This window comes from Gadus macrocephalus, chromosome 1 (genome assembly GCF_031168955.1).
Source record: "Gadus macrocephalus chromosome 1, ASM3116895v1".
Classification (NCBI taxonomy): Eukaryota; Metazoa; Chordata; class Actinopteri; order Gadiformes; family Gadidae; genus Gadus; species Gadus macrocephalus.
Genome location: NC_082382.1, coordinates 7533300 through 7556500, shown reverse-complemented (window position 1 = coordinate 7556500; position 23201 = coordinate 7533300). Strand labels below are relative to the sequence as shown.

Genomic DNA, 23201 nt, shown 5'->3' with positions numbered 1-23201 from the left:
TACCAACCATCTGGTCAGTGGTGTCTACACCTCCTTTCGTCTTGTTGTAAAATGTGATTATTTCTGTTTTTTTCTTTCTGCTATATAGATTGCTATATAGATTATTGTAAAATAATCTTCCTGAGGGGTGACACTTCTGATATAGTCTGTGTGGTCCACAGTTAATTTATTCCTGACAGCCACAGTTGATTTTTTTTTGACCCACTTATGGAAGCTTGGGGTAGTTAACAAAAAACTACAATTTCTTAAAATGTATAGAGGGTAAGTTAAAAATGTTAATGGCATTATATCAAAAACATGTTTTTTGAGGAATACCTGGAACATGAAATGATAAGAATTTTTCATTACGAAGATATTTCAAGAAAACAACCTCACCGGGTCATTTTTGACCCACTTATGCATCTAAGGGTTAAAACAGCTTCATTAATATATTGCTTAAAGGTTGGGTATGGAATTTGCTTTTTTGGCCATTTTTGCAAAATTACTTGAAATCCTTATCATAACCCGCTTACAGCCACTGAGTTAGAAGTACTGACATGAAAATTAAACAAGTCAATCATCTGGGGAACGGGCAGGGCTCGAAAAACTCCAGCCAATCATTTGGATTGCCACCTCGTTGCATTGGACAGTAAGTACGTCAATCAAACGGTCGTACTGCACTCCCCCTCCCCCGCGCGCGCGACCCCTTCGTGCAGTACTCGTGACCCAGAGCAAGCTCCTGTTTGTTGTTATCCTGCGGTAGCTACTGGAACTAGTTAATCCACATTTGGACCTAGCAGTAGAAGACAATTTCCATGGCAGACAAGACGCCACCATCCCCACCACCACCACCACCACCAGCAAAGAGAAGGAAAACTCTTTTTCAGAGAGTAATTGATAATAAAAACGCTGAAAGAGAAAAACTGAAATCAAGAATAATCCTAGGCGCTGCTTTCGAACGTTGGCGGCCACTGAAGGACGAGAAGGGTCTAAAAACCGATGCTTGTGTGGCGGTTGACCTAGTTTCAAAGTTTATACCGTTTATACTCGGTAATACCGGTGTTGAGACGAGTGTATTACTCGTTGTGAAAATGTCCACACCGCAGCAACCCTAGTGAAAACCAGGACTTCCAATACAATTATATGAAACAAACATACATTTTCTAAAAATAGTAATGATTTATGTGACCGTTTAATGTTTATAACATCTGGTGCAACCATAGCCGCGAGAACGTATTCTCAGCAGGGGGTGCTGGAAAAAAAAAACTCAGCCTGCACTAGACTCGCAACTCGTTACATTGATAAAAAAGATATATAGCAGCGCAGCTCAATTACACCAGTGCATGCGCGCACAGTTGAAAATCGATCGTTGTGTTCACTTCCTTCACACCATGGTTCACATCCAGCTGCTCACAGAACAAGTTTAGCGCACCACCGCTACCCTCACACTTTTTCATATAACCTTTTTTCAGCACTAGGTCATATGAGCATTAAATAAATGCTGCGTCTCAAAATGCCTTGGACAGCAGCGAGGATGACTCGCTTTGCCACGGGCCGAAACAGTTCGGAGCGACCACAGCCAGAGCAAACACAGCAGGGCAGAGGAGTGTCAGGAATAGTCTTTGGTGTACACATCAGTACGGCCTATTTTCACTACTGTTTAGTGGCAATGCAGTGTTTTATTCTATGCCTATATATATTATTTCAATGAATACAATTTATTTATTCATAAAAACAAGATCTGGTCTTCAAATCTTTTTTCCAAATATAGGTCGTCTTACAATGGGGTTTGTGTTTATATTCGGACCAATACGGTACAGCGGGCGCTCACATGACGTTAAGCATTTCCTGGTGCATAATGTGACGCTTCAGAACCTAAAATCCCGTTTCTCCCCGTTGACACGACAACACATAACCAGCGTTTTCAGAAATCTCCACTTTGGCCGGAGTTTTTAGAAATGATCGTTTTCTGTGATAAGACAGGGCCTCGGACAGGGGGTGTTGCAGCACCCCCACTTCCCGCGGTACTGGGTGCAACTTACAGCTGAATGTAGTGCCATGTTGTTAAACGAAAACCTACGCTAGCCTGGCTCGCTCTCGCGCATCTCTGTTCGCGCTCGTGCATGATTGCGCGTCCAGGTACTTGGAATGGGTGGAGTCAGAGTCAGCGTTGAAGGAGAGGGGGTAGGACCATTTGAGTTGTGTATTTTCAAAATCTGCTGGCGTTTCGCAAATCGCATACCCAACCTTTAACCATAGACTATGTTAATCAATGTTGTTATTTTAAGCTTGTCATACTAGTTTTATTGTATCAAAAAAGCCTATTTTGACAATTGAAAATGAAATGGGCCTAAACTCTGTCAGTAACTATTAGGCCTATTGATAATACCAGAATGTTGAGAAGTAATAGTAATCAAGGATATGTTATTACACTTCAATTTACTCTTAAGTATATCAAGAAGGCAGCTGTATTTATTTAGACTATTTGATTATCTCAGTAGGCCAAGTCACTGAAAACATATTACTTACTTTTTTTAGATCGAAGTTCTTTGGGTGGGAGTTAGGGAGGAAAATCCACCAAGGCCATTGAGAGACAGAATGGATTCGCTCATACTCCCTGACCAAATGTTAATTAGACAATATAGGCTCCCTAGGTCTGCAATTATTTATTTGGCAGATATGCTGTCAGATGATCTGAAAAGGAAAACAATGCGATCGTCACCACTTCCAGTTGTAACACAAATTATGGCTGCCCTGAGATTTTTTGCCTCTGGGTCTTTCCAAATGGTCGTAGGGGGCACCCTGGGTGTGAGCCTAGCCGAGTGGTCAGAGATGTTGCAAATGCACTCTGCAGAAGAGCACGGCAGTTCATCAAGTTTCCAGCAACAGAGGCAGAATGCATTAGAACCAAACAACAATTTGGTGGCAGGGTTTCCTAACGTATTGGGCGTAGTTGAAGGGACACATATTGCAATCAAAGTATGATAATGTACAAATATCCTATTCTTGTATTCTTTTTTATTTTGGATTCATTATACTTTCTTATATGTTGTTTATAAAAAATATTGACTTGAATATATATATATGTGTGTGTTACGTGGGGATTAATGTGCTAATTAACTTATATTCATTTCATAGGCACCAAGTGATGAGGAGGATGGCTTTGTGAATAGAAAGAACTTCCACCCCATTAACACACAGGTGATCTGTGATGCAACACTAAGGGTTACTGACCTTGTGGCAAGGTGGCCAGGTAGTACCCACGACTCCTTCATATTGATGAATTCGGGAACAGGCATAAAATGTAATGAAGGAGAAATGCCAGATGGATGGTTGTTAGGTGAGTAACTAGTGATGAATTTTAATTTAGACTACACAAAATGATTCACCGTTTAATACTGCAATAATTGACCTAACTACTTTCCTAACCAATAAAAGGTGATAGTGGCAACGCTCTACGACCATGGCTGATGACTCCAATCCTCCACCCAGCAACAGAGCCTGAACAGCGCAACAGCCGTGCACAACGCAAAACAAGAAGTGTTGTGGAGAGGTGCATTGGGGTTGTCAAATCCAGATTAAGATGCATTGACCGCTCTGGTGGAGTGCTCCAATACACCCCTGAAAAGGGGTGTAAAATAATCACCTGTGTCTTCATCCTGCACAACATCTGCATGATGTACCGGCTGCCTCTTCCGGATGTTCCAGACAACCATGAACCAGAGGGAGATGGCCCCGTCCCCGCCCCATGTAATACCGGCATTCAAGTGAGACAAGAGCTTGTAAGGAGAAGATTCATGTAAATAAATAAATAATAAACGACACCTGAAAATCGATGAGCAATTTATTTTATTATTAATTATACTCATTACTAATACTTATATATAATATATTACTCTAATATAATACAATACAATACTCTATAATACTCTAATATATAATATATTACTCTATAATACAATACTCTAATATATATTGCTGAGTTCTTCAAGGAAAGTGATCGAATCCAAAGGAATAGCTTTAAAGAGACTTTATTTGTATAAAGTATTTTCGGTATGGTAAACTGATACTCTGAAGCAAAGAGAGATTGAAGATGCATTCTAAACACGTGCTGAGCGACTCCTAGCTGATCAATAGACCTAACCCTGTCCAATAGCTACCGGGAGTTTCTGAAGACAATACTCGATCTGTAGGCTGTTATGGTCTGAACAGCGCGGTCCGGAAGTAGTGGGGGGAGCCAATGTGGGGTAACCCTTGGTTTTCTCGCCTGGTCTGTGGTGCTGCCTTCTGTGGCTAAAGTATTTATTGCAGCCTTCAGTAAGGTCTTACTCCCCTTGTGGCTATGTATGGTATTTACGGCTTATATGTTTGGTCCTACTTCATTGGGTCTATGTGTGGGTAGCTTAGATTCTTAAAATACGTAACAATATCTAATATACTAATATATTATTACTAATACATTACTAATATTCCTTTTTTTTTTAGCTCAAATTTGGCTTTGGCCAAGAGCAGTCTCCTTCTCCACCAGCAAAAGTTGCTCTTGAACTCTTCTAAGTTGCCACACTTCCTCCAAAAGGTCTCCCTGAATGAAGATCATGTCCTCCATGCTGTGTGTCGTCACTGGTGTGGGCTGGAGGATGGACTCTGAAATGAGTTGTGACAGAGTGACAAGATCTTCTTCAGAATTCTGTAAGAACAAAAAGAACAGCAGAAGGTTCAATTCAATTGTAAAGCCAACAGGGGTAAATGTTAGGACTCAGGCTAGCTTTACACGACAACGATCTGAACACAAACCGCAAAAGTGGCGTTGCGTTCCCACTTTTTATTTCACGTTTAGACGAGCGACTTTGGGTGGAAATCTGCATGCACACGGGGACGCAAAAATGTGTGAAATTTGATGTAGTATGCATGCCAGGTGGCTAGGTGGTACTGTGAAGCACTGCCATACAACAACACCAAGAGCGTGCGCATGCGTTGAAACGTCCTTCTACTTCTCTCCTTAGCGCGAAATCGAAATTCGGAAAACCAAAACATGGCAAAGAAGCAAACAGAAAACTCTGTCTGGACAGACGAGGAGGTTGAGCTATTGCTGCATACAACAGTTGATTACAAAGCCACAAAGGTTGATGTTTGTTGGTGTTTGGCTGTACTGCACATGGGTATGACGTCAACGCGTAGGCAAGGATAGCCAGCGTGCGCAGCTCAGAGCACACTTTTGCGTTTTCAACCCTTTAGACGGGAACGTGACGGTGGAGCGTTTTTAAGATTTCCACTCTGGAGGGTGGGTTCATTTTTTTGCGTTTTTAAGCCCCAAAAACGCTGTCGCCGTCTAAACGAAAGGCACATCTGATAAAATATTTTGTCGGTTTCACCCGGGAGCGTTGTCGTGTAAAGCCACCCTCAGATTGTGAAGAGGAGGTCTAATTAAGCACTTCAATGATGCTGAGAACTGAGATTTCCATGTGAGATCTCTGTAGTCATCTCACATTTTACTGCTTTACAGCAAACAGCAATACATAACTGTAATTACACTACTTTTGTAACACATTATTGCCCAACACTGGATGGTATGGGCAGAAAGACATTCATGCTGAAAGGTCAATTTCTCCCCTCCTCTTTTGTTTGACATTGAATAGCTGGATGGCCCAGGGGACATGCCTCATCAAACTCTTGACACAAAAGAGGCAGCTTTCCTAAACAATATCAAAATGTATGGCGTGGTAGTCAGTGTCTGATACTGTTATAAACTTACATTTTGTAAGTTTAAAGTTCAATGTGGGGGGGGTACAATGACTTGAGTGGGTACAATAACTTGTGTGGGTGCACCTCCAGCTTGGTTGGGAAGAAATTCAAGGTCCACCATAGTATCTACAGAAAAGCAACAGAATCAGGAAAATTGGGCCATTAGTTAGGTAGTAGAATGCAGGCTCTGTTCACACAGTATACTAACCTAAAGGCCTAAGTGAAAAAAAAAGCTTAATCAACAGGATCAACAGTTAACAGTTAGTGACAGTCGCTTGTGAGCTTACCCGTTTGAGTCTGCTGTAGCAGCTGCATACAGCCGTTGTCTCCAGTGTCCACCCCTCCTTGAACTCCTCCTACCAGCGATTCCCCTATCACATCCAAAAACTTCTCCTCCAATGCGTCAAGTTTAACAGAGGACGTCCCTCCTGTCTTCCTCATCCCCCTCGCCCTCTCAGCAGCTTTTTTCTTGACGAGGGATATTACGTCTGCCCATTTTTTTTGGATTGCAATTGCATCGCGCTCCTTCTCCCCCACTGCGGACACCGATTGTGGGCGTGGGCAACTTTCGCCCACGCCCTCTTCTTATTTTCTGCCGTCACTACATTATCCAACCTACGCCTACGCCTTGAAACCACCTCCTCCACCAACACCTCCAACTCCTGTTTTGAGAAGTTCTTGCTGCGCTTGGTACTGTTGTCCTCCATTTTTTCGGTTTATTAATTAAAGGTCCCATGACATGAAAATCTCACTTTATGAGGTTTTCTAACATAAATATGAGTTCCCCTAGCCTGCCTATGGTCCCCCAATGGCTAAAACTTGCGTTTGGTGTAAAACGAGCACTAGCTGTTCTGCTCGCCTTTGAAAAAACAGAGGCTCAAGTGCGCTGATTTGGAATGTCTGTATTCATGACGTCATCAGGAATCTCAGCTCCTCCCCTTACTCTGCCTGGCCCGCCCAGAGGTGTTGGCCCGCCAATGAGACTCGACCGTGCAAGCGCCACGTGTGTGTGTGTGTGCGTGTGAATACACACACTGTAACGCAAGTGTTTCTTGTCGGTTCTTTGACGTGTCTTGTATTTCCACAACAAGACTGTTGTGGGGGTTATCTGAGCCATGGTTGAGAAGGAATTGGGGGAAAGGAACTTTGGCTTTGACTGGCTGAAGTACATGAACTGCGACATGCCGCCGGTTGCCGCGAGGCACCATCGCCCGGCAGCGGGCAGCCGGCAGCAGGCAGCGCCCGGTTCAGTCGACTTCAGGTTTAAATTCACTAAATATTTAAGGAAGAAACCCTTGAGTTAATAATGCATTGACATGATTTCATATTGCAGACTTAACCAGAGCAAGTCCCTACAGGCATATCATTAAACACATCACTAGTGGCCTATCGGTAATCTTTGTGGTTGGACACTCCATGTATGTCGCAGATCACACCGTGTGGGTATTTAGTGGAGGTCTGAAAAGTATAGCTTACCTCAGTCCAACAGCCAGTCGCTGTTTGGGCTCAATGGCAGCTCTGTAATTTGTTGACTGCCTGGTCAGTTCAGGACCGATTGTGGACAGAAGCTCTTCCATTTGCACTACACTCATTCGAAAGTATTGATGGTGGCGTTGGCTGTCCAGCCGCAACTCGCTACAAGGTGATGAAAATCCCCTTGTTCTCTCCTCCTCTGATTTATGGGATGTACCCAATAGCGACTTCTCCTCATCCTCTGCTGTTCAAGGAGAAGTACTCTCCTTCTGTTAACTGGCACTGCATGAAATATGAAATCGCACAAAATAATAGGTTAGATAATGTTTTAAAGACTTGTACAGGACCCTGACAACATATAAATTCCAACAATAAAATATTGTCAGAAAAGGATGGTAGGTTTAGTTATAGCCCATACAGGTGTTGTGCCGAAAATGTAATCCCCGTCGAATCGCACCCAATCTCCGCGTGAACGCGCTTTCGCTTATTTCGTCTGTGCTATTACGTATTTTAGTCCCCTCGTAGTTCATTATCGTGTACGTTGCCCATCTTGTGACGATATGATATAAAAACTGCTCTATCCATATTCGGCCCAACACCGGCATAAAATGAAAATCATGATTGTGTTGCCTAGGTTACTTTATAACTACAGCTAGCTCATGGCTAACATTTATTCAATAAAATTCTCTACGAACAAGTGAAGGCTATAGTCTTGAAAACAATAGCCTAGGCCCTATAGGCTACCACAATTAAAATAGATGAAACGTGATAACTGAGCTTTTTTACTTACCCATGGTAGATCGATGGAAAATTATGAGATGATTCGATAAGAATGAAATCCTGCGCCGATGCCTCCTCTATTCTCTAATCGCAATATTGTCGCGAGCTGACCGAGACGTTGCTTAATCATGACTTATGGCATAAATCATACCGTATTTAATGGGTTATAATATTGATACATATATATTATGTTGGGTTTGAATATAACTCGCGAATAATATTGTATGAATAATTATTATAATTATGCACGTCTTGAGCCATAGTCGGAACGTGTCCATGCCGCTTCCAGTGGGGATTGCAGTACGGAACACAGCCGGTTCGCTGCCGTGCCGCTTCCGTGCCGTTTCCAGTGGAAATTGGCCTTTACACATGACTTTACCAGGGTAGTCAATTCTCCTCACTGGTGCATTAACATTTTTAGGCTTTGAGCCAGGTAAGAATCCAGGTAACGACGAACCATAATGTAATTAAAAAATAATAATAATAAAACCCATAATGTTACAAAAAAAAATCCATACAGCAATAATCACAACAATAGATGCAATGATAAGTCAAAAAACTTTACAGTAATAACTGTAAAACATCAAAACTGGTGGTAATCTGGTTTATGTTTCAAAGCATTTACACATACTTCAGGACATCCCACTTTCCGGAGATGTGCGCGCTAGTTGGATAACTTGTATTTGAGGCTGGTCTTCCAACCCCCATATGGAAGTCTCAAGATTAGCGCCTCAGCAACTTGGTCAAGTCCCTGTCTGTGAGATACACTTTGTGATGAACTACCTCCTGAATCAACCCCTCCAGTATATCGGACTTAAATTTTGGATCAGGGATAAGCAGCATCCCATTTGCTTTTAAAGCTCCATGGGCGTTCTCGAGCTTGAACTCCGCATTGTACGAAAAACGGGGAACTTGAAATGTATCCGGCAAGAAAAACCGTGAAGAAGTGGACTGGTAAGATGAATTGTGCTGTCACTAGAAAAATATGTGGTGTCACCAGGAGTACTGGTTCGTGGACAAAAGAAACGTTAGTTACGTATTGTAACTCTAGATTCTATGAGGCGCAGCCTTTTAAGGCTATCGCTATTGGGTTTTCCCTAGGCGCGAGCCGTAGCACTGAAAAATGTGTAATCCCCGCCCACCAACAGCGTGGGCCTCAATCACGTCCGCAGTCCGCAAATATAAACGGGCGCCGGCGGTCGTTCTGCTCCAAATAAACAGCTATTTAAAGGTCAATGAGGCCGACAACATCTTATATCATAGACGGAGCATCGAACGCTACCACCTACTGGCGCGGACGAGACGCGGGGCCACCATCTTGGAGTGGTGATCCGCTCCACTCAGTGTAATCCGTTTGGCTGGATCAATGAACTGTCAGCGCATTTAATTCATCATACCTCGCTGAATACCACAGATTTTCAAACGTGTAGCTATGATAAAGGACACATGGTTTGGCGTGTTTTATTATTCATAGTTGGCTTAGCACTAATAGATTATTCTGATATGCTTTAAGTGACCAGACATCAGAGATCAAAACTGGGAACATAATCCAGAGAAGGGGAAAAAAAACTGTCAACTATATTTAAGTTGAAGAAACAATATGACATATATCCTGCATAAACAATGTATGAATACATTAGATATGTATATATCTTAGGGACCTTATAGACTGCATCTCTGACTGTGGCTGCAGCAGCAGTTTTGTATTTACTATTAACGTTTTCCTTAAATGATTATGTTTACAAACCCCTGAAAGAGGACTGTTTTGCACAGCTTCTTTCTTGTGCTTCCTTTCTGTAGTTGAAGAGAGGCAAGTTTGGCAATGTGGTGCAGCCATAGTTTATGAAACACCGACAGATGAGAGAATGTCTGAATGGTGGTTGTCGATGCCAAACTGTCTCCTCAATGTGTTCCCCAAGCAGAAATATATCCTCTGTTCCAATTTCCCCCTCGGACGATGTGTAGGACTGTTGGAATCTAGGTCAGTGTTTATGGAATATGATTTATCAAGTATCAGTTCATAGCCGGTTTAACACATAGCCTAGTTCAACAGTAATCCCAAATTGACCCCATTCCAGGTGTCGGGTGTGGCAGGGCCTTTTCCTGTTTATCACACAGGTGGGCCACACAAAAATGGGTTGGAAAGCTAGACTAGCTATACTCTCTATAGCCACTGTCCATCTGATTGTCTAGTTAGTTAACATATATTAGCCCCCCTACACAATCTGGACTGTGGTCCTAACTTTTATCCCTATTGGCTTTTACAATCTTTATCATCATTTATTCATTGACAAGCAATTATATTATGGTCATACTATTGTTTATTAGCCTAGCTGGCTACCATTTCAGTAGTACTATCGAAGACAAAAATACTGGTAATATTCCTTTCACAAAATACAACCAATAGTACGGTAATGTTAAATCTTACTTGTAAAAAGTAATCCTCCTGATTCCTATTGTGGATGGTCCGCTGATTTGAGCAGGAATACGCTGAACAACAGCTTTAAAACCGTACTCCTTAAAACTGAGGTTTTGGAGTTTAACACGCAGCTGGGTGAGGTTGAACGTGATTGCTGTGTAATGCCCCATCTGAGAATGAGCCTTTTGGTCAAGAAAGAAAAGGCCTATAATAAAACAATTATCCTTTAACTCTGACTTAGAAAATATTTATGTAAATGTTTGTATAGGATGGTTCGTCTTCAAAAATAATTGTTAGGGGCCTAATTTGCTGCTGGAGGAACTGTATTTGGAGCCTTAATTTAATTAGCTCTAATTCTATTTTTCTTGTCTCTGCCTCTAATTTAAATGTCTCTTTTTCGACGCGGATAATCTCCTTCTCCATGAGGACCTGTTGTAGGTCCTCAATTCTCCTCCGCTTCGTTGCCGGGGGTGGGGATGACATCGGACAGAAAGGGGTTGCCACTGCTGGTTCTAATGGTGGGGGTGTTGACCTTAGACTTGTGGTGACACTTGCCGTGACACTTGCCAAGTCTTAAACAAAATTTGAGTTTATTAATTCTGGGCAATAAGGATAGTCCTGCTTATTCAACTAACAAACCATCCTCAATAAATATGCTACATAGCCACAACCGATAGCTGAAGCCAGGCAAAATACACATACACATTATTCACTGATCTTACCAGGAAAGCCAGTATCCTCGGCCACGTCGACCCACGCCCTCTCTTTTTTGTTCCTGTCCCTGTACGACACCATCGTGGTGTCGTACAGGACAGGACGGCTGCACACTGCGACTATCAGGTTTATGTCCTCCATTTCTGTTCTGTCCTCTCCGTCTCTCTGCCAGTGACGTCGGGCCAAGCTCAACGCTGATTGGGCAACGCGGCTAATCGTCATGCGTAGGAGCGTAAAAAGTTACATTTTTTGAACTCCTTCCGTAGGTGCGTATATACGCAGCTCATACGCGGCTAAGATTTTGCTTCAGCGCATGTAACGCATCTACGCAGCTCATACACGCGTAAACCAATGGTTCCCTATGGAAAATTTGCCGATTTTATACGCGTCTTACGCGGGTAACGCGTTTGGTGTGTTCCCACCTTTACACTCAAAGAAATGCTGGGTTAAAAACAACCCAATTGTTACGTATTTTAAGCACATAAGAAGCCCCAACATGGAAGCAGGATCGAACACACAAGCTGCATTACCCTCACATAGCCACTAGGAAGCAGGATCGAACACATAAGTACTCCAGCCACAGATGGCAGCACATTGAGATAGGTGAGGAAAGCGGAGCCAATACGTCACACCGGCCACGCCTACTTCAGATAGGCCACGCCCACTTGACCATAACTAGCGCGGCAGTGAGATTGGAGTTCAGAGAATCATAGGCAGACCCGCAGTGAGACCCGGGCCTAAGCCTGGGGCTCAAAGTAGCTCTTCGATATATATCGCAAACACGCGTGTTAGATACAATTACCTCCCTTTTGCCTCATAGTTACCAACCGAAATACTTAGTTAGTTACCAAACAAATAAAGATAATTAAAAGCGACCAAGGATTGGACTACTTTCATCAAAAACGCGACACAATCTTAACCCAACTGCTGGTTTAATATAGGGCAGACCAAGCGTTGCGTTAGGATAACCCAACCAAATGGGTTGACGGTTTAACCCAAAAGTATCAAATGGGTGGGACCAATTTGGGACCAATTTATCCAATGCATATGCATGAAAACCCGTACAATTTAAAACAAGTCAATCAATAATACATTGACATTGAGTTAAGTGTTGAACCTGTAAAAAGTAGGACCATCGTCCGCTATACATAAAACAAATCACATAGTGTGTGTGAGAGATGTGCTTTGAGTCTGTGAGGACACAGAGAGAGTGAGAGACAGAGAGATTCATCACTTAAGCATGAATCACTCTGCATCTTCATCACTCTGGCCAGCATTGTTAGTCACCTGATGCAGTGCATCGTCATAAAAAGCCCTCACCACATCAGACACACCTATTGCTCCTAATAGTGCCAGCACATCGCACTTCTTTGCGCCTTTCACAGAGGTCTGCTTTGGAAGTAACGCAGGTTTCAGGTCAGCCCATCGCTTGCCCTGCTTTAATACGCTATGGAAATTATGCTCCCCATTGTAAGCTATCTTTAAACCAACCTTGTTGGTACTCAAATCAAGCATGCATGCTTCGCTGATTTTAAAGCTCCTCTGTGACTTAAAACGCAGAGTTACGTATGTAACTCCGGTTCTATGAATCCTGGATGACCGCCAGAGGCGGTGCATTAAGCACTGGATTTATCCGTCTCGCGCATGCGCAGTTCGAGTACCTATACCAACAAGGTCACATGTGACCCTCGTGACACCGGATTGGCTATACAGCCCGGTGTCGACAGAGGATCTGTTCCCAGAATCTTCTCGCGAACCACGAGACTTCTGAGTGACCTGTAACTCTGGCGGTCATCCAGGATTCATAGAACCGGAGTTACATACGTAACTCTGCGTTCTATTTCATCCTTACTGACCGCCAGAGGCGGTGCATTAAGCACTGGATGGCCAATACCAACAACGTCACGAAGAGTCAAGGTGCTCATCTACTGATCAGAGAAAGCAGAGCTTGGCATCAGGGCCACGCCCATTGGATGGGGAGTGGCAACGTTGACCCGGTAGAACCTGGAGAATGTGCTAGGCGACGCCCATGACGCCGCGGCACAGATGTCCCCAGGGGCACCCCTCTCAGGGCAGCCCATGATGTGGAGACGCTCCTAGTTGAGTGACACCTCACCCTGGATGGCGGGGGGCGGCCACTGGCCCCATAGGCGTGTGTTATGGTCTCCACAATCCAGTGGGACAGCCTCTGCTTTGTTAAAGCACGACCCCTGTTAGGGCCACCATGGCAAACAAAAAGCTGCTCCGACTGGCGAATACCGGCGGTAGCAGAAATATAAGCCCTAAGGGCCCGCACCGGGCACAGCAGCTCAGACCCACCCTCCCCAGAAGGGGGGTCAAAGCGTGCTAACTGGATGGGCTGGTTAAGGTGATTGCGTGGCAGGGTCTTTGGCAGGAACGCAACGTTCGGCCATAGAGTGACACCCGAGCCATCAGAGTTCCACCTCAGGCATGTATCACTCACTGATAGGCATGCAACTCCCCGACCCGCTTGGCAGATGTTATGGCGAGTAAAAAGGCAGCCTTCATAGACAGCCACTTCAAACCCCCTTGACCCAAAGGCTCGAAGGGAGGAGATGACAAGGCTTCCAGCACCAGCGGCAGGTCCCATGCTGGAGACCGCATGGCTGTAGGGGGACGCAGCCTCAAAGCCCCTCTTAGAAAGAGGGACACTAATCTGTGGAATTTGGGCTGCTAGATTATGGAAAAAATCATAATCACGATTATTTTGGTCAATATTGAAATCACGATCATTCAAACGATTATTTTTTTGTTTGAAAACATGATGTATTTATTCAGCATGTCTCTCCCAAAAAAAACTTTTTAACTTAGGACTTCTAAATTTCGAAAAATACACAAAATGTTAAACAAGATAATGTTCAAATCCAAAATATTGAGCAGATGTGTATCCAGCTGTTCTGCACGTTCTAGAAAACATTTCATGAAAATATATAAGTAAAAAAAGACATTGGAAAACTCGTTTATATTAGTTTTGTGATCGTTCAGCGCTGAAATCGCAATGAAAATGTATTAATCGCCCAGCCCTAAGCAGAACCATATGCTATGTGATCAATGCGTGTGTTGGGTGGTAGAATGAGAATTATTTACCTTGATGGCACCCCGGGCTGGGCCGCAGACCCCTGCTGAAGTCAAACAATCCTGTTATAAGACTATAACTCAATAGACAACGTCACACAGGCCACGCCTACTTCACATAGGCCACGCCCACTTGACCCTAACCAACGCGGCAGTGAGTTGGAGTTCAGAGACCTAGGCAGACCCGCAGAGAGTATGTCGCTCACACGCGTGTAAGATACAATTCCCTCCCTTTTGCTTCATAATTACCACTGCCGTGTTCTTTTGGAAAAAGTCTGCCGAGTCAGGATCGCTTTAACTCACTTTATTTAGCAAAGGTTTGGACTAGCATACTATGAAGCAAAAGGAGGAGAATTGTATAAGCATGCGTGGAGATACACTTAGTAGGGCATCAGAAGGATGCGTTACCTGGAGCGTTCTAACCCCCTGGGCTATGTGTTGGGACTTATCTACTGGGCAGGCGTGGACTCAGTTATGTGCTCTGATTGGCTAAGCATGGTGCTGAACTCCCGCCTCTCTGGATGTTGTATGTGTTGGCATTGCAACTTTGTTTGTGGCTATGTGCGGGAATTACACTTGTTCTTGTGGCCTTGAGCATCTGGGTCTCTCGAACATCTTGACCGCTCATATCTATAGAATTGACACATGATGAATGGCCTCCTTTATGAGCTGGATTCCTCCCTAGGCTCCGGATCCCTCCTTACGCCCCGTGCCCACTACCTCCGTCAGTTGACCGTTGCCCATTGACTTTGAATGGGGACGGACGCGCAATGCATTGTGGATCCGTCCGTTCAGTTGGAGCGTTCGCCACCGTCAGAAAGTTGAAAAATGTTCAACTTTTTCGGCAGCGACGGTTCCGTCATCCAATCAGATCGCGTATGCAAATGTAGGCACTGTGACGCGACTCGGGCTCTGACGATACTGGAAAGCGGGAAAGCGGGTCATCTTGCCTCGCAACAAGCAGGAAGAAGCGGGAAGAACCCGGCGAAGCGATTTGATTGGCTGACGGATGCCTCTGCAAAGACTACTCCCCCATCCGTCAGCCACGCCTTCCCACGTCCGTTGACTGACGGTGCAGTGGGCACGAGGCGTTAGCGTGATAAAGAAGACTCTTTAATTGGTAAGGGCATATGTGGCTTTGGTACGAGTGTGTGAATTACGTTACATGGCTATGTGCGGGAATTACACTTGTTCTTGTGGCCTTGAGCGTCTTGGTCTCTCGAACATCTTCACCGCTCGTATCTCTAGAATTGACACATGATGGATGGCCTCCTGTATGAGCTGGACGCCTCCCTAGGCTCCGGATCCCTCCTTAGCGTGATAAAGAAGACTCTTTAATTGGTAAGGGCATATGTGGCCTTGGTATGAATGTGTGAATTACGTTACACCACACCGAAAAATTTTAACAAATAAAGTGAGTTAAAAGCGACCAAGGATTGGACTACTTTCTTCAAAAACGCGACAGGTGGTAATACCTGGTGATGGATGTTCTACATCATCCATTTCTAAAGAGGGCCCACCAGTTTCAAAAAAATAAGAACCAAAAATGTTTAATTAATATGGCTAGGCTACATGAGCGCACCATAGTGCCAATGCCACCTTCAGATTCCTTTAACTCTAAATGCAGCGTGTTGACTGTTTTACATGATTCCATAACACATTGAATTACCACACATACTACTAGAAAACTACCCACAAAGCAAGCTTAAGACTCTTGTTTGGTGATTGGTGGATTGAATGATTGAAGTTTGAAGAAACAAGACGTATTGGTAATTTAACAATTTATTAATTTTACAAACAGGAGCCTCAGTACTGTGTGGAAAAAAAAGACCCATATCTGAACATGATGGTGACCAGCATGAGGAGGTGCTAGGCTGTTGTGGCTGTGTATGATATATTTTTAAACAAACGATTTGATTGGCTATTTTTTAAGTGACGCTATTACACACATGCCCTAACAGACGGTGGGAGGGGGTGAGTGCATGATCTTCGCTCTGTGCTTTGTATAGTGAAATATAAAAACATAAAACATTATTTTAAATTGGTCATGGGTCCGGATAGGACCGTCACTTGGTCTGGACCGCGGTCCGCCGTTTGAAGATGCCTGCTGTATGCTATTAGCTCAACCAAACACCATACACTCAAAAAAACAAACATTGGATCAACATGATTTTATCATGCCACGTAAACAAATCATGTTATGTCAGCGAACCTTAATCATGTTATTTGAACACATTGTACATGTGTAGGTTGAACATAATATTCATATTTAAATTCAACTAATTTGCATCATGTTGAATTCAAATGTTTGTACTAGGTTTTTTAGATCAAATCAATTTAAATGAATTCTACATTGGTCAAACAACTCAGTCGAACACCTTGTTGTAGTTATTCATGTGGCGTTTGTCAGTTGAACTAATGTTGATCTTGCAAGTGTTTCTTTCATTCCTAGTAAAATAATGCATTGTATACGACCAAATGTTGCTTAATATATGATAGCATACAAATTAAAATGTTACATTTTATTCAACATTTGGCTTAAAACATTTTGCCTGCATCAATTTTTCACATTAGTAGAAATATTGTCAAACTATCTCACAATGATCCGTAGTGGTTGCTGAACATTAAACCACTGTGACAAAAGATGCAGATTCAAACGCTCTGAAACACTGATGTAATGCAGGTACATATAGACAGGCAGGCAGACTCACACACAGTCACATAAGCAGAAATAAACTTTTTACCTAATACCACAATTTTCAAACAATCTTACAAAATGATCCGTAGTGGATCCTGAACTTTAGAGCACTGTGACAAAAGATGCCGATTCAAATGCTGATGTAATGCTGAAAACGCACACATACACAAGAGAATCACACGTGCACTGACACACAGATAGCAACCCGGGCTCACGAAAATACGTGACACTGTCACGTCATTATTGACTCATGATCGGGGACACGTATTTTCAAAATTATAAGCTCGAAATGCCCGAATTCAGTCAAGGGTTTCTTACCTGAAGGGACCTCCGCCCAGACACGCTTGTCTTCTGAGTTTCAGCCATTGTACAATTCAGAATGAACGAGGAGGGCTGTCAATCAAATATCGCAATTCAGAAACGGCCAATCATAGGAAAGCCCGCCTTCCTTGGTTCCCTCCCCCATAGTGGCAAGTTAATATCTATGCATGTGAAATAATATAATACGCCCGAATGCATGTTATTTCACATGCTTTATAGCACTATTGTGTCGCCATAGTTGAGAAGCACTTCCAGGGACCAAGCAGTCAGCTGCTCTGAATGGGTAAAACCAAACCCAAACAATGCTGAACGCAGCAATACAAGGCAATTGGTCTGTTCCAGATAGGCACTTTCCCTTTGGAGATAAATTAAGTTCTTGTAATTCTTAATAGTACTAATAACACGAAGATAAAGGGCAAGTCTATTTTCTTCGCCACAATCCTCAGTGCAGCTTCAATCTGGGGGAAAAAACAAGAGGTAAGATCAAAAGCTAAAGTTGAGCTGTTTTAGAATGAACAAGCATAAATAAATACATAAATAATCATTAAAGAGTAACACTAATCCGTGAATGTGCACACACGCGCACACACTTTACCTAAGTTATGTTTTCCTCTTCATCCTCACTGGTGTCTGGACTGCTGTGGACACTTTGATCTTCCTCTTCAATATTTAGAATAACAGAAGCCTCAGGACCTGAAGCAGTCTTGTATTGTTGGAGGACCACTTTCAACCTCTGAGTTTCTTCTCCTCAAGAGACTGCAAAGTCCTTCATTTCCTTTGTCTCCAGACTCTCCACCTCAAAATATACATGAGATTACATTACAGACCTTCTACATAGTAAGATTGCTCCATGAGTCCACATACTGTAACTTAAATAGAGTAGAAAGCTCTCTCCTGTCCAAATCTACACACCATGTGAATAGTTGCCATGGTACCAAGCAGGCTTCAGATGGAGCTAATAGTAAGCACAAGCTTACCATTATGCTAACCCCGTGTGACACATTAGCCACATATTCCAATGTTCACAATTATTTGGTTAATTTCTGATTTCAGGCTATAGCCACAGTGCTAAATATCTCCACATCGGGCAAAAGCGACACTTTGCAGCCCTACTGACTTGTTACCAAAGCAAACAACGTAAATCACCATTTAACTATGTACAAATTAATGACCATCACTGCAAACAATGATTGTTCTACTCTATTAGGTTTGTGATTGAAAGTGAGTTGGTCATGGACAGCTATGTTTTGCATCAAGTTACCCTCCTCAGCCACCTTGTTTTTGAGAATCAATGCCATGTTCTGCAACCATGTGCAGTGTTGTGCCATCTCCATCACCATCATTTTTTTTTTCCCCTGCAGTCGCTTTGTTGTCATCACTTGGTCATGAAGCAGTTTCTTTTTTCCAATGTTTGCTAAAAAGTCAATTACAGTTTTATGAATAATTTTACAATAACTTAAAATACACATAGAAACGACATGAATATTAAACCACTCAATATGTTTTGCACACTTATTTCAGCATACTGTATACAGCTTAACAAAAATCTTCTGAAAACTGACATACCACTTTCATGAACCTCCCAAGGCCTTATTGGGGACACAGTGCTCCACTCAGGGAGTGCTCCACCACAGCTGCATCGATGTTTGCTGCAGAGTCAAGCTTGTTGTGCTTTTGTATCTCCTGAAGAAGGAGCTTTTTGTCTTCTGCCAGCTTCCTCCGAAGCCGGTGGCAAAGCTTGTTGCTGTCTAGAATGACAAGAAGTAGACGGTTAAAGGCTCTTGACAGAACTGTTTGACAAGAAAAAAACGCATTGCACTCAAAAGGTGAAAGTGAAGCTGCAGTGACTGAAGAATTTAATAATGACAATCTAGATAATAATCAGTTACAATCAAACAGAAGACAATGTAATGATTGAGCTTTAATTGGCTTAATTGCTTCTACATTGTGTACTAATTCCATGTATTTGTTTGTGGAGAGTTAACCTATTGTATTATATGCAGTAGTAATACCATTCTGACAGTACAGGTTCTGCTTCCGCTGCCTCACACTGAGGTAGAGCCCCTCAATGGACCGCTGAAGCCCTGTGTGTGTGGTGCCTTGCAGGTTGTCAGATGTATCTCATGTCTCTGTAGAAATAATAGTAAAATTCACAATAAAACAACACAACAGTTTCGATGTTTGAATTCATGTTACACATAAACCCGACTTGATTGTACAACTTGGTATGTATACTTCCTACAGAGAAACTGGAATATACAACAAAGCCAACATGTCAAACAGTTTGCTTGTCTTGGTGGCAGGTGATGTCACCACCTCTTGTAATCCCTAGAGATCACTTTAACTGCCCTGAATGATCAGCCAACTATTGTTGGCTGATCTAGTTGGCTGATCTTTAATATCAAACCTGAAGATTCAAATAGTAGTGGAAAAGTATTGTGTTATTTTCTGTTATCTGGTCATGCTTACCACCAGCTGCCCATTCCTTCACATCTGAAATCCACTGTGACACCATTTCATCTGAACAATGTAGCTCTGCTAGCTTTGCAGTCTCATCCAGGAGCCTCAGACAAGTCTGATAAACAGTGTTGCACAGTAATCAGGATAAAGTCTGTATGATTAACAACAGCTCAAATGATAATAATAATATGATAACAATATGATAACAAATGATAACAACAAAGGACAAAATAAAACCATTAGACCTACCTTCTCGTATCTTGTGGAAAGTGCCTGATGTAAGGAATCCCATTTCCTGTGGTTCCACAACATTGCATGCAATGTGAGCATGTCCAACCGGGCTATTGAAGGCAAAGTATGAGTTGATGGCATGCAGTCTTTGAAAAAAAGTATGCAAAAATATGGAAAACACTCTGATCACCTGCTTTCGACATATATTTTGTCGTAAGGGCACAACGAGAGAGGTAGCTGTTCACTTGTTCCACCTCTTCACCGACGGTTGTCCCTGCTCCTTCCTGGTTCCTACCACTCCATTTAATCTGTTAGTAAAGGTTGAGTGGAATGGTTACATAATATAGTTTACCCATTAACTTCAATTTAATATTATTAAACATGATAATAAAAAAATAATAAACATACCTCACACTTAGTAGCATGAGCATGCATGACACTGAGGAAATGTTTCATGGAGGTCAGCTCCTGGAAGGCAGGAAGGACACTGGTAACTTTCTCCAGGTATGGCCAGTATTTGCAAGCCACATCCATGGCAAATAATTGTGCCTTGGCTGGCATCAGCTCCTTTTGAAGGTACAGGGGGTAGGCAAATATTTCTCCCCTGTACATATTAAGGGCTTTTAGAAGGAAACCATGGCGACACACAGCAACCTCCATGCCCTCTTCATCCAACTTGGAAGCCCTTCTTGATGTCACCCTTGCTGCTGTCCACTGGGAGTCACCACACGTGCCTCTTCCCTGTGTCTATGACACGTAAACAAAAATAAATAAAATAAAATCAATGGTATCATAAAACACTGTATGTGCCATGTATTCACTCAATTTGATGTTGCAGTTGGGGAGGAAATCTATTGGATATATATGGTTATTCTAGTAACAGAAGTATTTTGTCAAATTACGATTCAAACTTGCCTTTTTCCCCAGCTTTCTGGATTATGTCCACAAATCCAGACACTGCAACTGTCTTCAGCCACAAATAATCCTTCAAAAAAGGCATGGTCACCAGAACTGTGGAAGACAAATAGACAAATAATACATTTATTAAATATATAACTAAATCAATCAATAACACTGGAACAAAGAGCACCTTCCATTTCGGCGAAAGCGATATAATTTTCTGTTTCCATCTGCTGAAACAGCCAACATTTCTGGTGTGCAGGCTGGGCAGGTGAAAACGGCACCACAGCAGAGTTGGTCCTTCTCAAACTAAGCATATAAAAATTCCAAGTGTGTGTCGCCTTTGATATGTCCAGCCTGGAAGATACATAGAATAAAAAAATCGTTGTGATGTTGTCTGCTTATGCAAAGAAATGTTGTAATATGTCCAAGAACAATAATACTAAGTCGTCCTCCACACTTGGTGCGATGCTCCAGCAGCTTTGCGAAGGCCTGTCTGGAGAATCCCGGAGAGATGACTTTCAGTTCCTGAAAGGAGCTTATCAGCATGCCTGTATACACTCTGCACTATCTATTCTATCTGCATGTATGTTTGGTCTGTCATGTTGTACTTTCCCCGCCCTTAGGGGACAATAAAAAGCTTTAACTTAACTTGACAGAGGCTGGCCAATATCCACTCCGAAGGAAGTCCTTCATGTCAGGGGTCCACTGCTGCTGGCACGTCTTACATACATTCAGTGGCTGATGCAAGTCATAATGCCCTTAGAAAAAAAACATGCTTAAAACACATTTTAAAACACCCCCAATATCTTGATATGTGATTTTATTTCTGGAAATCATCTTCAAATAGAAATTTAAATAGTGAATTGTTTTTACCATTGATGTTAATTAAAATTCATTCATTCATATTATCTTTTAAAAGCTGCAGACACAGGTGAACAGCAAAATAAAAGCTTTGTTGAGAATATACCTTGCTCCTGAGTGTAATATCCACCCTCCCCTTTAATGACATGTGTGGTTGGAGGAATGGGTTCAAATAACCCACGTATCAGACATTCCCTGTTGTGGAGTGGCTGTTTTTTGTGATGCAGTACATCGCAGTCACCACAGAACCACTCTTCAAGGAGACACCCTCTGCAACTAGGGATGAAAAACAAAATTTATATAATCAACTATTCATGTGAATAACTCATAAACTACAATACACTCAAGTTACAGTATGCTACAGTATTCTAAATTAAGAAGAAGGTCCTAGATGTACTTTTCACATTCATGTAGGTTTCCTCTGGCTATCCAATTTTTCTCCCACCCCAAAAGACATGCATGTTAGCCTATATAGCAGGGCACTGAGAATTACTGTAATGCTCAGCTACTACCCTGGGTAAATAAAGTTTAAGATTAATGTGATCCAACCTAATAACAGCTGGCTTGTGGCAGAGGCAACACAAGGGATGACCAACAGCCTCCTTTTCAATGAGGCATTGTAGGTTGTTTGGTCGTTTTTCTGTCCAGCGCTCTGAGGCTTTCTGCTGCCGAAAAGTCCATGATGATGCAGAGCTTCTTTGAGGCTTGGCAGAAGGACCAGAGGCATTTAGAGAAGAAAGCCTCTCCATGAACTTTTCTGTAAAGCAAATAAAAACTTTGGCTATAATGGATTCACAGTTGAACTTGCCAGAATTTGTACTTTGACATAACAAAAAGTACATGGACCAAGAATACAAAGTGTTTTTTTCTCAGTGATACCTTTACATTTTTAGATTTAAACTTAAATTCATCAGTGGGATTTACCAAATGCCTCTTTAGGATTTAGTTGTGCTGAGGGTGCAGTAAGCTGAACGTCCACATTGGATGACAGGGAGCACTCAGCTGGGGGGAATGTGACTGTAAAAGAGTACATTAAAGAATAATTAACATTAATAAATATTTTTTCATGCTACAAACTCATCTAGTATTTACGCATTAAATTCCAATAAATGTCAAATAATTCAGATAAGAACAGTGGCATAACATCGTGGTGGTGTGCCCCGGTGCAAATATTGCACCGGGGCACATCAGGACAACGCTTGCTACAGTTTCAGTGCGCCCTAACAATTAATCCCCGCCCCCTCCCTTGTCTGTTCAATTTGGGAACATGTGTGGTTTCATTTTGCTTCTTTCGCATAATTTAATTAATCAATTAAGGGCGCCACCAGAGGGCGCCCCGACACATTTGTTGCCATAGGCGATGGCATAGGTCTTTTTTTTTTTTCTTCCTCCATGGGCCCCTGACGGCGTCTGGGCCCCCACCGGTTGCACCGTCGATATTTACGCCACTGGATAAGAACCTGTAGCTCTGGCTTTGTGTCGCCCTCCACGCCTCCCCCTCGGCTTGCCTCGTCTGGCACAGTC

At 42.6% G+C, this 23201-nt stretch overlaps 2 long non-coding RNA genes across 2 annotated transcripts; both read right to left on the bottom strand.

Moving 5' to 3' along the window:
• Positions 1-17660: 17660 nt before the first annotated feature.
• On the bottom strand, positions 17661-20228 carry LOC132467112 (uncharacterized). Its single transcript, XR_009527952.1, has 8 exons — positions 20104-20228; positions 19932-20023; positions 19692-19797; positions 19235-19351; positions 18789-18970; positions 18484-18636; positions 17818-18018; positions 17661-17680 (listed from the first exon to the last, which is right to left on the bottom strand). It is a non-coding gene; the product is annotated as an uncharacterized LOC132467112 (long non-coding RNA).
• Positions 20229-21465: 1237 nt separating this feature from the next.
• On the bottom strand, positions 21466-22716 carry LOC132464300 (uncharacterized). The gene is made up of 4 exons (XR_009527227.1): positions 22602-22716; positions 22227-22434; positions 21784-21953; positions 21466-21574 (listed from the first exon to the last, which is right to left on the bottom strand). It is a non-coding gene; the product is annotated as an uncharacterized LOC132464300 (long non-coding RNA).
• Positions 22717-23201: the final 485 nt, after the last annotated feature.